General features: G+C 40.5%; 1 protein-coding gene across 4 annotated transcripts in view; it reads left to right on the top strand.

Moving 5' to 3' along the window:
* The first annotated feature begins 243 nt into the window (after positions 1-243).
* LOC138611490 (RNA-binding Raly-like protein) overlaps positions 244-15781 on the top strand; it is a 46529-nt gene continuing 30991 nt past the window's right edge. For 2 of the 4 annotated variants that reach the window (XM_069684639.1, XM_069684642.1), the window contains exon 1: positions 682-732. The gene's annotated coding sequence lies outside the window, so the exon portion shown is untranslated. Of the gene's footprint in view, positions 300-681; positions 733-15781 lie in introns of those variants that run through there. The other 2 variants (XM_069684640.1, XM_069684641.1) reach the window with 2 other exon arrangements.

Below are 15781 nucleotides of genomic sequence, written 5' to 3'. Positions count from 1 at the left end.
TGTAACCGGTTGATGCAAAGACCCTATTCTGAGAGAGACGAATATCGCTCGGCAGAAAAGAAATCAATGACATTAGCAGAGAAGCTCGTATCCATTACATCGCTGAATGCCTTCGTGTGTGAAGCCCGGACTGATTCAGAAACTCTGGCCAATCCCGAGTCACGTGACCAAACCACCGGCAGCGACTGCGAGCGCAAAAGGGGGGACGCAGAGCCTCGGTGCACACCAGCCTGCACACCACCAACCACCACCGCTATACGCCCAATTTCTTTTTAATAGAAACCTTTTACTCCCGCTCGGTGAGTACATTTTCCACTGCCTTTTTCTTACGCATATTTTTCTCCTCTTTTTCTTGCTTTCTTGTCTTGGTGTTGCGACATGGGGAAAATGTTTTCTCGTTTTCTGCATGCAGTGATTTAAATCTTTGGATGCTGAGTGTTGTTGCTCCGGCGACATCCACAGAGACATATCTCTACGTGATTGCGGACGCTCTTGATATTTTTTCCCCTCCTCTCTCTCTTCCTCTTCTCTTCCCGAAGCAGCTTCTTGTTAGAATCCCCACCTTTTGCTTATTTTCAGCCTTTTTCTCCTCTATCATGGCTTGTTTTGGTGCTGTTTTGGTGCTTTTCTCTCATCTTGCAGTGTTTCTCTGGTGTTGGAGGCTGTGCGTCTCCGAGGGGGGAAAAATATCACTTTTGATTTTCATCTTTGAGGATTTTGCTTTTCTAATAGGTGAGGAATTGAACTTTGCCGGAGTTTGTTTTGGCGTTTCCTTTGTACGTCTTTACGCAGCCTTAACGAGCAACGAACTTTTTGTTTTTCAGGACGAGAATCTCGGACTGAACTGGATTTTTAAATAGTTTTAGATCTTTTATTATAGAACATATCTTTAAAACTCAAGCTGTAACACACATCAAAATCCATATTCCTGTTTCTTTAAAGAATTAATAAAAAGTGATAAAATATGCCAAAAAATGCAGGATTTTTGACCTTTAAAGTTTCCTTCAAGTGACAACAATTAGAACAATTTCAAACAAGTCTAATGAATGCAAATCACTCCTGTGCGAAACAAAACAAAACAGGAGCTACAACACATTCCTGCCAATTGAACCAGACACAGCTGTTCTTCTCCGCCCTGTTTCTCCTGCTACACACACACACACACACACACACAAACCTCGTTGCGTTTGTGAGTGATAACTGGCGGACACATCACACAGAGAAGCCTGGTAACTTAAACCGGCTGAATGAGTCAATGGGGAGGAAGAGAGGAGGAAAGGGTTGGAGGGAGGGGGGGCGTTTAAGGCCCTGGCAAAAATTGTTGCAGCAGCTCATTATGCAAATGAGGCTGATAGATTTTGATGAATAGTTTGACCTTGACATGGAGCCAGAACTCACCCACAAACCTGCAGGCGACAAATTAAAAAACACACAAAACCTCCCGCAATTAGCAGGCTGAAAAAAAGGCGGCTAGGATCACCTCTTTGAAATCTTTCACCAAAGTTTGTTTTTGTGTTCTGTTAAAAAAAAAAAAAAAAAAAAAAAGCTCCTTTAAATCATCCTCAACAGATCCGAGTGAAGGCATTTGACAGCTACTCCAGCCTTCAGACTTTGCAGGTCAGGGAACAGGTGGGGGAAGCCGAGCATGAAATGTGCTGCTACGCAAACAATACTTATCTCTCGCTGGGGATGAAGTGGGAGGCTGCTGCTGGAATAGCCAGCCTATATACGCATGCACAGAATCACATATGAGCCGAGAGGGAAGGAAGGACGGATGGAAGGAAGGAAGGAAGGGAGGCATAAAGTTTCCAGCGTTTGTGGTCCGGTCAGTAATCTGTCCCCGCTCAGCCTGTCTGTACCTTTCTGCACCCGTGGGCCCGGATGATCATTGACCCTTAGCAGGTGTAGAACGGCGGGCCGCCTCAAAGCCACGCTCCACAGAGTCCATCTTCTAAAAGATACGGATGAAAAACATTTTTGAGCTGCTCCAGCTTTCAGACATTAGGTCAAAGAACAGATTAGGGGAGCTGCTTCTCTCGGTCTCTTTTTATATCCCTGCATGTGGAAGATAACCAAAGAGAAAAACTCAGGGGGAGGCAGACAAATAAGAAAAAAAAGGAGAAAAAGTTTTTATTTTATGTTATCAACTTCTCAAAGAACAGTTCTGTGTTACATTATGTATGTTTCAATACCCACTGCTCCTTATTAGATCTCCTATTCTTGGATCTGCAGGCTAACATCCATGCCTGCATTAGTCACATTCAACACGTTTTGGGTCCTCTTTTTTTCAGCAGTTTGGATAAACAACTGCCACTGTATATGCATGCACCTGATGCTCCGCTCTGTTGTGATTCGTGCCATTAGCCCGGCAGCGTCAGTATCTCAGCACCACGGCCAGCTCCTTTTATTCTCCCTTCAAAGAGATTGTGCTTGATTTCAGCACCATGGACAGCAGCCAGCACTTTATTGCTCTGGCAGCTGGAGCGAGCTGATTCCTGCCTGGAAGTCTGGAGTGTCTCTTCTCACTAACCCCTGGCCTCTCCACCGCACACGTTTTATTCTGAGCTATTTCAAGCCCGCTGGCCTCCATTCAAGAGGTTAAAACAGAGGTTGAACCCGAGATAAGACGCAAAATGATAATACTTTCACAGAGTTCCTGTATTTTATTAAATTGTAGAAAAAACTTAATTTAATCTTTTTCAAACTGAGACTGAAATAGCTTCACGTTGTGATGGTAGATCTATGTGTACATCAGGTACTGTTGTTTTTCAATACTATGAGCACCATGAAAGAAGCTTTATTGCATGAATATACAGTAGTTTTGAATTGCTCTATACTGTCAGATAAATCGATTATAAAATGCTTTTCAACAGGCTACATAACACCCAAGATCAACTTCCCTACTTTTTTAGACAAAGTTGCTGTATGTTTGAAACTAGAAGAAGTTTGGTGATACTTTATATTTTCTCACTGACCTTAAAACCTGTGATCCTCAGTGACATAGACCAATGACTCAAAACATGCAGTCTTGTAATCCAGAGAGTTCTTCCGCAGCTGCCAGGGAGTTCATGGAAAGACTGTTAAGTAACTCAGCTCATGTGATATAAGAATTATGATCTGAGGAATAAAAAAAACATCACATATTTGTGTTTATGGGGCAAATAAACAAACATGTTGCAGTGTGGATAATCTTTAGTGTATTTGCCGTCTAAACAACCAATAAAACACCAGCTGTTATAGGACAAACCTCAGCTTCCCACCACTGCTGTAACGCTTAAACAACACCTGTTTGGACTTTGTTTTGCACACATGAAATCTATTTCATGTCTGCCTGTCCTGGGAGGAGTGATCACTCCTCTGTTGTCTTGGGGGGAGTTTACATTTCTGTACATGGACATGAATTTTCCATACTTTTTCATAGGCTTTCCTCCAGAGAACTATCTCTCTGCTTAAACTGGGAGACTGCTGTTCATGCCCTGGGTAAAACTTGAAGTTGTATTATTTAAGCCCAATCCATTATCTTTTGACAAATATCTAACCACATTTTTTGTGCTTAAACTGTTACTGTTTCCAAACACTTTAAACATGTGGAAAATCTTGCAAAATAGTTGGTTAGATTTAGGCACCAAATTTACTTGTTTCATTTTAGGAAATTGGTTTCCCGCAGGACACAAACTTCCGTCTACTAGATGTTTGTTTGACCCATCCATCCACTATAACCTCCTCCCTAACCAAGTGAAAGTCACATACATAAGACTAGAAGCTTGACTGCCATGAAAAAAAGGGAAACTAATCTCAATGTACATTATATAAGATTGACTAGATATGCTGAGAATGAGATCATAAAAACAAGGGGGAAAAAAGCGAGCACGGAAGTTAAACACACATCTAAGAAATTAACAATTTATGTCTCATTATAATATTGTTACAATATCGACATATGTACTAAATTATGTAAATGTACACCTAATGTAAAAGCCCTTGAAAAGAACACATTGGAAAAATTAGACTGATGTTGCCATAGATTTTTTCCATTGTGCTGCTGCTGTAAACACTTACTAAACTACTAATAATGTATTAATCCACACGTGAAAATAGTCCCTAATAAGTTATGTTAAGTTAAGCTTTATGCTTCTGTTTGAGCAACATTTGTAAAAAACTATACTGCCCAACTGTCTTAGGAACGTATTAAGCTTTTAAAGAAATGAAACTATGAATTATTACCTGTTTGTATATACTCACATCTTTAACAGCAGCCAATGGACCTAGTCAGAGCTAGGTTAGGGATGGACTTACACTCTGTTGGTTTTAGTCAATGACTGTACATATAGATGTATATATGTATGGACGATGCGTCTCCATCTGCTCTCATTGTACTGAATTGATGCCAAAATAACCCCAGTGACGGGCGCTGCCATCTTGCGATGCTGATGTCATTTGGAGCCAGAGTTGCGCAGTAGAGATCACACACTTGACTTACCGAAAAAACAGTAAGGATCCTGCACGTCGCCGTGTTTAACAGCTTCTTGTGTTGGTCTGAAGCAGACGTTCACAGATGTGGAAACTTCAATGACTGTAGTGATTGTTTGAGTTACGTTCCAGAACAGATCGGCTGCAGGAGCTGTATTTGTCAACAGAGCTGTCAATCATCCTTTTCACAGCATCAAATAACTAATTAAAACTAAACTTGTCAGAAAAATGAACACATGGACATAAATCAGCATGATAAGAACTAACTATAATGACAGAAACCATGTTTGAGAAAAATTTATTTGACGTGTATTTTGATTTTATAGTTTGACTCATGTCCCATCTGTTAACATGGAGGAGGCGGGCTTTATGACCTATACTGCAACCAGTCAGCAGGGGGCGATAGAGAGGTTTTGGCTTCACTTTTAGGGAGCTGTCATGTCGTCCATCTTTTTATACAGTCTATGCTTAAGTCTTTATTGAAAAAATTACAGAATTTCAACATCTTAATATCCAGAACATTCCTGCTAAAGTAGGTTCTGATGTATAGAATATAAAATGTATTTGTGTTGTTTTAGACCACAAAAAAACCCATGGACCCAGATTTACCATCGATTTGAATGACTCTAACAGTCCCACTAAAGAATAGACACTGAGCTTTACAGATGTCACATTCATTGCATAAATATTGGATGGATTGCGTTAGATTGTCAGGTGTGGCTGTTATGAAATACTTGAGAAAAGAAACTAGACAGAAACCTTTTTCTTTTCTGTCTCAATGTTTCCTGGTGCTAACACAGTGCATGTTTGTTTCAAATAAGTGTTATGTTTGTTGTTTACTAGTTTTAATGTAGCATGTTCTCACACTTCTGTCACTGTCTACTAAATCTGTTTCTTATCTGTTACACAAAATACTGAAAACACTACCAGCTTGTGATGTTTAAAAGCAGAGCAGAGCCCATTTTTTTTCCATTTGAATTGCAAATTGTTCCTGAAACGAAACCATAATCAGTTCTTAGTCTTGTTTTTAGTATTCACAGAGAGGAAACTCCATGTTTTAAATATCCAGCTCAGCTTCATTCAGATTAAACTCTTCCTGCCTCTCGCCCACTTTGACCTTTGACCCCTCAAACCGTCACCTCGATATGACTTTGCCTGTCACTCTGCAGCCTTCTTGTGCCTTAAAGCAGAAAGCAGCTAATTACTCGCAGCTCTAGTGACCCAGTTACTTTAGCCTAGTGGAGCGAACGCTATATTTGGCAGTCACACAAGAGGGGAATTAAGGAAATGGAGAAATTTGTCGGTGCCAAGAGATATGGGAAAGCGTGGCATATGTTCATATGCCCTGGAGCATTGCTGTGGACTCCCCCTGCTACGACAGCAGGTGGAGTCTTTTTCTCCCTCTTTTTTTCCCTTCAAATGCACATATTGATGCAGGAGTAATCCCTCGTTTGGAGTGTTTTCCTCCGTGTGGGAACAGGAAAAGCCTCCAGATAAAACAATAAATAAACTTTTAAGAACACTCAGAAGGCAACAGCACGATACACGATGATGCAACAGAGATTTTCTGAGGCACAATAGTCGGCAAAGGCTGCTGGCGGAGAGAAAACGGGGTTAAAAATGTTCTCTTGAAACAATATGTCCCAGCGGAATCAACAAACATCATCTAAGGCTCTGTTTGCCATCAAAGTCACCCAGTTAGTTGCTCTGTGTATCACTTCTGTAACTGTTTACAGAAGCTAACAGTGCAAACAGTTGTAAGTCCCACAAATGATGCACGCCGACCTCAAAGATTGTCAAGGCACACATAACCTCCCTGATTATAAAAAAATCAGCCCTGCTATTTTTGCACGATGCAATCTCAAATGTATTGCACGGACACCGCTTCTTCTCTGCTCGCTGTATAGGTCACATTGTGCTTTTATCTCCCTGCTGTCATCGCCGGTCGGGGCTATAGGTTGCCGGAATCAGATTATGGTACAGCTCATTTTAGGCACGTGGTCGTCTGCCCTCCGTCGCAACGCTTCACAGAGTTGCCCATAAATTCACTTTGAAGGGAGGAGGGAAGAGGAGAGATAAAGCTGATGGAAATTGGAATGCATTCTCTATACAGAAGCTCTGTATAAGCGTATAGATCACACAGGGGAGCACTGCCTTACAGTTCAAAAAGTGGGTTCATTAAAGGTATGAAAAATATATAAATGATAAAAGGCTGATAGCACGGAAATATAAAAGGATGGAGTCGTAGTAATAATTTATAAAGCAGCCTTACCTACCTACCGCATGATGTATGCCTGCGTTTCCCATCTTTGATATTCTGGTCTGAGGCCCAGTTCTAAGCTCCTTGAAGATGATTGGCATTGCAAATGTCTTTCTCCACCTCTTTTTTTTTTTTTTAAACTTCTCTCATTCCCTCCGTCCATCTCACCCCCTTTATTTCCCTCTCTGCGTCTCTATCTCTCTCCTTTTGTTGCCATTTTCCCTCTCTCCTTCTTCAATTCAAACTCCAGACAGGTATTATGTAGAAGGTAATGGGGTGCAGGAAAAGAGGGGGGGGACGGGACATAGTGCTCCTTCCTTGTTAAGATGTACAGAAAAATACATTCCAGCTACATATACTGAAATAAACAGGCCTGAAAACTGCAGAGCAACTTGCTCATTATATGTGTGCAGAAACAGGCTCTTCTCTATCTTCTCTGCACCGTTCGCCGGTATTTACTGTACAAGTCCTGCAGGAGAGATTAGATTCCACTGGGCCGCTCTGGGCGGGGAGCAGAATGACCCAACAAGGACCTCTATTCATTAAGCCCTTAATTGCTAATTGAGGTCTTTGAATGATTCAGCAATAGCGGCTGCTGTTGGGGCATTAGCTGAGTAATTTATGGCTGCAAGGGAGCAGGCAAAAAATGAACAAGGGCGAGAAACTGTTATTAAAGAGGACATTGGTGCCTGCGCAGCGTTGTTATTAAACAACAACCTCATGTTAACCCCCAATAGTCTGTTTAATACGCTTTTAATGGCTGGTTTCACCATTTGTCTGTGTGGAGTTCAGTTCATTACATACTGTGATTAAATACCATTTAGCTGTAATACAGTTTGACTTTCCACCCCTCATTCAATGTTAATTTAATATTCTTTTTTTGTAAGCACATTACTTACTTTGTGAAAGTTCTACATTTTTTAAAAACATCTTTTTTTTTTTTCTTGTTTTCCGAATGACTATCAGAAAATTATAGCAGTCGGGCCAAAATCATTATTTCTTGCTAGAAAAACCTCCCAGTGGTCCTGTCATTCCTGTGCTCAAAACACAGCAGACAGAGGAAAACAACCCACAGGCTTCCTGCACTGCAGCACAGTTAAATTTAGACTGTAAAAAATGAAATTAGATTTCAGTCCATATTTATTCCCTTGTGATGCCTTTGTCTGAAAAAATGTGTCACAATGAAGAATAATATAAAAATGTAAGTCTGAACAATATATAAAGTACGTAAATAAAACTATGAATTAATGCTAGTTTAATATAAAGATTATTATCACCTTTTTGTCACCGAGTTACACAAAGCTACATCCAAAAGACGATAAGCTTAGTTTACAGCTAACGGTTGGTTAGCGTTAGCCTAAAATCTAGATGCAGCGGGGAAACAGTCAGCGGTTAGCTTAGCTCTGTACCAAGAATAACAAAGATTTAATAAATGGGATATAACTTGTTAATTATAAAGCTTAAGAGGTGCTTACAGGTGGATATTTTACCTTTAGACAGAGCTGGATGTAAGTGACTTGCTTGCTAAGCTAAACTCTGCTACAAGCCTCTTATTAGCACGCTGAAATAAGAGGGGTTTCAGTCTTCTCATCTCTCAGCAGGAAAGTACATGACTACACACAATCTGTACTATACACTTTTTATTGTTAAATTTAAGGTATGTATTACATGTACGAGCTACATTTAGTCTGAAAGACAACGGTGTGAAAACAAATTAGGTTTTATGGGGACGGAGCCAGGCTAAATGCTAGCTACCTTCAACGCCAAGCTAAGCAAGTATCTTCTGGCCAGGGCTTCGTATAACAAAGAGACACAGGAGTGTTATCATTTATGATATTAAACTAGTTCAGTACTTAATGTTAGTTTTGGGGAATACAAATTGAATAAAAAGTATTAAAGAGCTATAGAGATGCTTGTAAATCAGTGTTTTTCTTTGAACAGAGCTACATGTAGTGGTTTCCCACTGTTTCAACTATGCTAATGGTAGCTAAGCTAAACTGCTCCTAACACAAGCTTCTTAAAAGCACACAGAGAAAAGAGCTGCATAAATCTTTACTAATGTCAGAAAGAAAGCAAATTATTACCTCTCATGTTAGCTATCAGAAATCTGTTCAATGCTCATTTCTCTTTATAGCTAATCTGAGTTAAAGTCATCATCACACAGTGATTAAACGCCATTTAGCCAAAATAGAATTACACCCTCATTTGCTCGAGCAGTTTGAATGTCTTGCTTTTAATTCAGAAGTTTATTGTAAAAAAATATATATTAAATGATGCTTCTTTCTTTGTCTGCACCAGACAAATGAAAAAATGTAGCAGTCAGGTCAGCTTCAATCATATATTCATCTATAAAATCTCCCTGTGGCTTGGTTATTGGGTGATTTTTAACACTATATTCTGCTTTTATATGAGCATTTTGATAGACCCTCACTCTTAATGCTGCATATGTGCTCAGAAAAACAGCAGGAAAATAACCCATACCTGCACTGCAGCACAGTTCGTAAATTTAGACTGTATAAAAACGTAATTAGATTTCAGTCCACATTTATTCTCTTGTAATGCATTTGGCTGTCATTCAAAATGAATGAGGCACAAAGAAAAAAAAAAGCTTATTATGGACGCATATTTCATTCTGAGAGCAGACATATTTTTTCCAGGGAGGCAGTAAAAGTTGAGGCTTAGTTTGAGAGATGTTTGTCTCTGGAGCCTGAGAAGGCAGAAGGGGACGTGTCGATGTCTCTGCAGGCCGGCTATGAAGGCATCTACAAGTTAAACTCAGCTTTATTTTCCTCCGTTGAAGATAGTTGAGGTTAGATGCTTTCGGTTGTACACTGTCAACTCGCTACAGATAAAATACTGTAAAGCAACATTAAAGCAGTGGGGAGCAGGTTTGGCCTGAATGCAGCCGTCACATCCCGTATGCATTTGTCACATTGCATGAGGAGTTTTCATGTTTGAGTCAGTGAGGAGAGATCAGGGAGGGAGGACGTGCTAAAATGATTACTCTCACCACTTCCTCGCTTCTTTATCTCAGGAGAATTCAGACTCTGAAGCCCCTGACAGCCGGTGTGAAAAGGCCCAAAGAGGATCCATGAAATACTTACACTTGGAACCTTTGCAGCACAGGAGGAAGCTGCAGAAAATCGCTGTCAAGCACTCACTTCTCTGTTATAAGAAAGACTTTCAAGGGAAAAACAAAAAGTCTTTGGACGGAAAAACATGCCAGTGATGAGTTGGGAAGCATCCACAGCTTCACTGATGCATGAAGATGTTATTTAGCATTAATTTCCAGAGCGAAAAGTGTGCCAAGATGAATCCAAACCCAGCTCTCTCCTCCTGTCAGACCGCTTTGAATTCAGTGAGTGTGTTTCCTGGCCTGGGACGTTTCCACCAGAGTTTGCCAGCAGTAATGCCACATGTTCTTCTTAAAAGTCTTTGAGGATCTTAGAGAGTCATGAATATTGTACATCTTTTTTTTTGTTTTAAATTTTGAATGAGCTAGAGAAATAATCTAAAAGGCTTTCAAGACCATTTTCATTAAAATCATATAATTAAGGGCAATTAACAAGATAATCCTCGAGCAGATCTGGGATGTTAATCTACGATGATATACTGTATATGTGTGGGAAGAGAAAGCTTATGAGGGCCTCAGCGGGCCGCAGACTGCCTGCAGTTGTTTTCAATACCAGCTGCAGCCTGCGGTTTTCAGAGCAGGAGTTCAGTGGTTGCTCAGTGACCGTTTGATGCTGTCAGCTGCTAATACAAGTTTACAGACTTAGTAGAAAACTACGAACCATTAGCCGAGCTAATGTCTTGTGTCCTTAAGCAAGTTTGCACCAGCCTTGAAATTCAAAAGGGACACAGTTACTGTTTCTTAGTGGTCCATAGTTTATGATACTGTGTCTGCAGGCTTTAAAGAGGGTTAGATTTGTTTTAACAGTGAGGGTCGGATGAGACGATGAGACCAAGCTAATGTCTGTGTTTAAGTTTTGAGACTGCAGCAAGGCGACAGTTAGCTTAGCACAAAGACTGGAAACAGGGGGAGGACAGTTAGCCTGGCAACAAGTGAATTAGAAAAAATCAGCCTAACAAAACCTCTCTAACTTATTTGTTAAATTTGAACACAAACTGAGGTTAACCCATCCAAGAAACAGTCCCTCAGATTACTCCAAAATTCGTTTTTCTTCTGTTGAACAAGTTTAAGTTTTACAGGACGTTACATCCTTTTTCTGTACCGCTCATCCTCAGGGTCACAGGTGGGGGGTGGGTGTCGAGCCAATCCCAGGGGTCATTGCACACACAGTGGGGTATAATGCTGACACATTGAGACAGACAACCAGGCTCACAATTACATATGGGCAGTAACCTAACCTTAACATGTCTTTGGACTGTGGGAGGAAGCCAGAGTACCTGGAGGGAACACACACACACACACACAGGGATAACATGCAAACTCCATACAGAAGTCCAAACCGGGATTCGAACCAGGAACCATGAGGGCTGTGAGGCAACAGCGCTAACCACTGCACCTACGTGCAGCCCCATGACGTTACACACAGTAGCTGTTTCTAGCAAACTACACAATGCTAGCCGCTTTCCCCTGCTTCCGGCCTTAATGCTAACCTAAGCTAACGGGCTAAACTTGCAGCTAACTGTAGTGGCTTCATACTAGCTGCGCAAACTTGACAGCGGTGTCCATTAATGTCATCTCTTCCAACAGAGTATTTTGCAGCAGATATTTCTGTCTCTCTTTCTAATTTCTCAGAACCCTCCTCACATTTTAAAGTGGGCGGCGCTCAGTTGGATAAATATGATGTCACAAACATTTGTGCACCAATCAGAGTCAAGCTACATTTGAATCAAAGTCTGATGACAGTTGGTGTGTTCTTTGACTGCCTCGCAGTCCTGATAAAGCAGCATAACTTAAATAAAATACAATCTATATGTTTTTAAATCAATGTTCTTATATACTGTTTATGTTATAAAGAAATACTTTAAAAGGCTTTAAGAGTGATTCTGCTGTACATACGAGCCACATTTGAGTTCTTCCTGACTAGCTACTGCAGTCTTTCTAACAAAACAACATTCAGTCACACATTTCAACACGTATTTATTAATAAAAAGCCAATTAAAGCTTGCATTTGGAACTGCATCCCAGCTCTGCATGGGCCTCAATTAGGAGACTCACATTTTCTACCATTAAATCTTCTTATGAATGTGTCCTTCCTTGCCCAATCAAGCGTCTAATGGCCTCACCTCTGTGCGTTTGCCTTATGGAGGCCATTCAACGCGCATCACATCCATCAGTCGCTCAGTTGGTCGGACGTAACGCGGAGCTGTGCGGCTGTTCAAAGGTGGAGACGGAGTGAATGGGTTGTGATTTGATTGGATTGACTGGTGGGCTTTTTAGTCCTCGTCTCTGTTGATAATTAAGTTAATCAACTCCATAAAACTCAATGACGGCATCGCCACTTTATGGGCCTGCAGCGGTGTTAAATTATCTCCCTTTCTGTGAGGTGCAAAGGGAGATTTTTTTAAGAACATCAAGGGGGATTTAGACTGGATTATGTGTGGGTGAAGGCAAAGGATGAAGGGAAGAACAGGTAGGATGGGGAAAATTGTGATGGGAAGTTTGCCCGAGAGACGAGCGACTGTGGAGAGCGTGTGTGTAAGTGTATTATTATGCGTGTGGTAGACATACATATATATATAGAACATTTCTGTACACATCATTACATTTTCTATCCTTTCTCTGCACTGACTCATTTCTATTCAGGCTCATTAGGGTTTGAGTTGGAGGCATAAAGACATTCACAGATTAAAATACATTCACAGGAATGTCGGTCGTCTTTCATTCGGAAGGTTGGCGGTTCGATCCCCAGCTCCCTCAGTCTACATGTCAAAGTGTCCTTGGGCAAGACACTGAATCCCAAATTGCTCCCGGTGTGTGAATGTGATGACTGACAGTTGGGCACTTTACGTAGCAGCCTTTGTCATCAGTGTGTGAATGGGTGAATGTGACATGTAGTGTAAAAGCAGCTTTGAGTGGTCTCAAGACGCTAAGTAAGTAAAGTCCATTTACCATTTACAGAAGGAGTCTCCTGTTCTGCTGAGCTGCAAGTCTTCGACAAGTTAACAACTTGTCTCTCATGGGTGATGCCCCAAAATTTTCCGGCCAACAACCCACAAAATGACTCAGATGAATCACAAAAAAACACCTTAAACTCTCAAATCCATAGGGTTTATTATTAGACTTAAGAACCAAATCATTAAACAACAAGACCAGCTAACACAACAACACAAAAAGCCCCATCTAAGAGGCGGAAAGACAGCAGTCTAAGCAGCCTCTGACTTCTGCGGTCGGCACTGGATTTCTCAGCACTGTTCAAAGACCAGGTGCACCTCATTAAGTAATCCATTGGGAATAGACTACAGAAGAGGAAAAGGGACAAACACAACAGAACAGCTGTGTTTGAAATGGCATACTATATACTGTGTACTTTATTCTACATACTACATGCTGCGTTCAGTGGTAGTATGTAGTACGGAGCTGTTCAAATATATTTTGCGTTATGGTAGGCGGCAGCTTCCAGCTTTGGAAAGCAGAAGTAAACAATAGCCCGCCAATAGCAAACAGCTGCTTCTTAAACTGAAGCAAACCCCTTCTGCTCTTCTGCTACTGTCTGACATTTCAACTGCCGATACATACTGGTGATTTTTTCCGAATCAGTACGACATCCAAGTATTTTTGGGATACTGTAAATTTAGCTATTGTTTGCATACTGCACACTACCACATTTTGGCCATGGACAGTACGTACTGCTTAAATAGAATGCCATTCCGAACACAGCCTTAGACTAACTAAGCGCTACGAGAATAAAAAAGTGGATGATTTAGCCCAAGGTGAATGGTGTTTTTCCTTGGGCTTTGGAGAATTAAAACCACTATTGCACCATTTTCTGACATTTTACAGACAAAACAATTAACCAGCAGATAAACCGATAGTGAAATAATCATTAGCAGCAGCTTTAATCGAGAACACCAAAGGAAAAGCTTTGAAGACATTTGGAGAAAAGTAAAATGTGCACATTAAAAGCCAATAAAATGTCCAAAAATACATCAGAGGCTTGTTTTGTCCACAAAAAGCTGCTGATACTCATAATTAAAAGCATGGAGGCAGAGACATTATCCTCATTAAAACTTAACGTGATTAATTTATCAAAATACATTAACATAATAACATATTAATTTTAATTGGATCCATTGTTTAAACTTCAGCATGAACAACAGTATTTTTTTCTGTAAGGTGAGTTTACCACAACTGAGACTCCTGTCCAACAGTTTTACAGATTCCTGCTCCTCCAGCCTCCTGAGAGCGTCTCCTGTGGTAATAATGTGTGAACAGTTTGTTGAATCTGGGTTTAAAAGCCCCGTGGTGGAAGGATAAACACACACACACACACACATGCACACATACACACACACACACACACACACACACACATACACACACACAATTCCTCACCAACAGGGAATTTAAAGAACAACCTGAGAGGTCCTTCCGTCATCTGTGAGTGTGTGTATTGCCATGGTGACACTTCCTGATCCCCCTCCAGAGGCATTATGGGAACAAACAGTGCAGGCTGCAGGAGGGCTGTCATTTACTAAGAGTGATAGTGTGTGGCTTCATCTTTTTTTCTTTCAGTTTACCTGGTTTGTATTTCACAGAAATGAAGCTTACATCGATGCACTGTGCAGTCTGTGTTACTTTAAGAGCAGTGGAAGACATAGTCAGAATCTTTGGCTAAATAAAAGTACGAATTCAGTTAGTAAAAGTGCTCTATTACAAATAAAAGTCCTGCATTCAAATTTAAAGTAATATTACTCAGAGTAGAACTTAAATATCAAAAGTAAGAAGCAGGAAAAGTTTAATTGCTGATACACCATCAGCTTTAACTGTTGCTGTTGATTATGAAGTCACTGCAGGTAGTTGTTTCCAAAGCTGTGGTCAGGAACACTTGAGTATCACAATCATATATTTTCTGATACTACATTGATCCCTAGAAACACTGTCAATTTTTTATCCAAAGTTTACTTAGAATTGTATTTATTTTTAAGAATTTTGTTTGTTGACATTGCACAAAAAGTAATCTCTATTTACAGATTCGACATAGAAATGTAGATGGGGACGTGGATTTCCGGGAAGGCAAGTGTTCTGTTTGAACTACACTTGTAGTCAGAGTAATATTGACCAATCACATATCAGCAGGCTGTGGTGTATGCAGGAAAAACAGTCCGTGAGGAGAGCAAAAGCAGGCGGAACGTGACTCGCCGTAATGACATCCCGGCTCCCATCAGCATCATATTACGCTTCTTATTAATCTCTATAACACACATCAGCATGCTAACAGCTAACAATCTGTTCTAGATCTAAAATTTAACTTGAGATGAATTCCCATGACGCTGTCACAAAAGCCGTTCAGATTTCCCGACGTCCTCGAATGCATCAGGTCGATGCGACCTCCGTTCAACAAACGAGCATTTTAAAAGTTTTCTTCTCCTCTTGAGGACAGACCTGACAATGCTTCAATTTTACTTCTTACAAATCTGCATCATGATGTTGAAATTTCAGCAACGGTAAGACCCGTTAATAACAAATAAATCACAAGAAAACGGTTTCTCTTTCTGTAACAGTGTGGCACGCGGAAAAGGAAGTCTTGACGGGAAGTCGTTTATCGCTTACTGCCTGGCACGTTCACCGGTGTCCCCAGAGGTTATTTGGTCTCAGACTATAGCCGAGTGGATCCGAGATTGAACAAGAAGTAGTTCAAACTAGTTTCATGTTTCATATCCCAATGTTTTGTTTGGAAAAAAAACATTAAATTAATGTGTGAATGTGTGTGTGAAAGGATGAACGCTGACATGTAGTTTAAAGGGCCTTGAGTGGTCTAAAGACTAGAAAGGAACTATGTAAGTGCAGTCCACTTACTAATTACTATTTGCAATGATATAAATAGTATATAAAATTGAAATATGTCGCCTTACATTATT

The sequence above is a fragment of the Semicossyphus pulcher genome, unplaced genomic scaffold (genome assembly GCF_022749685.1).
Source record: "Semicossyphus pulcher isolate SPU_LCO1_2020_fin unplaced genomic scaffold, fSemPul1.0.p SCAF_7, whole genome shotgun sequence".
Taxonomy (NCBI): domain Eukaryota; kingdom Metazoa; phylum Chordata; class Actinopteri; order Labriformes; family Labridae; genus Semicossyphus; species Semicossyphus pulcher.
The sequence above is the reverse complement of the archived record's forward strand: the minus strand, read 5'-3'. Positions and strand labels throughout refer to the sequence as shown.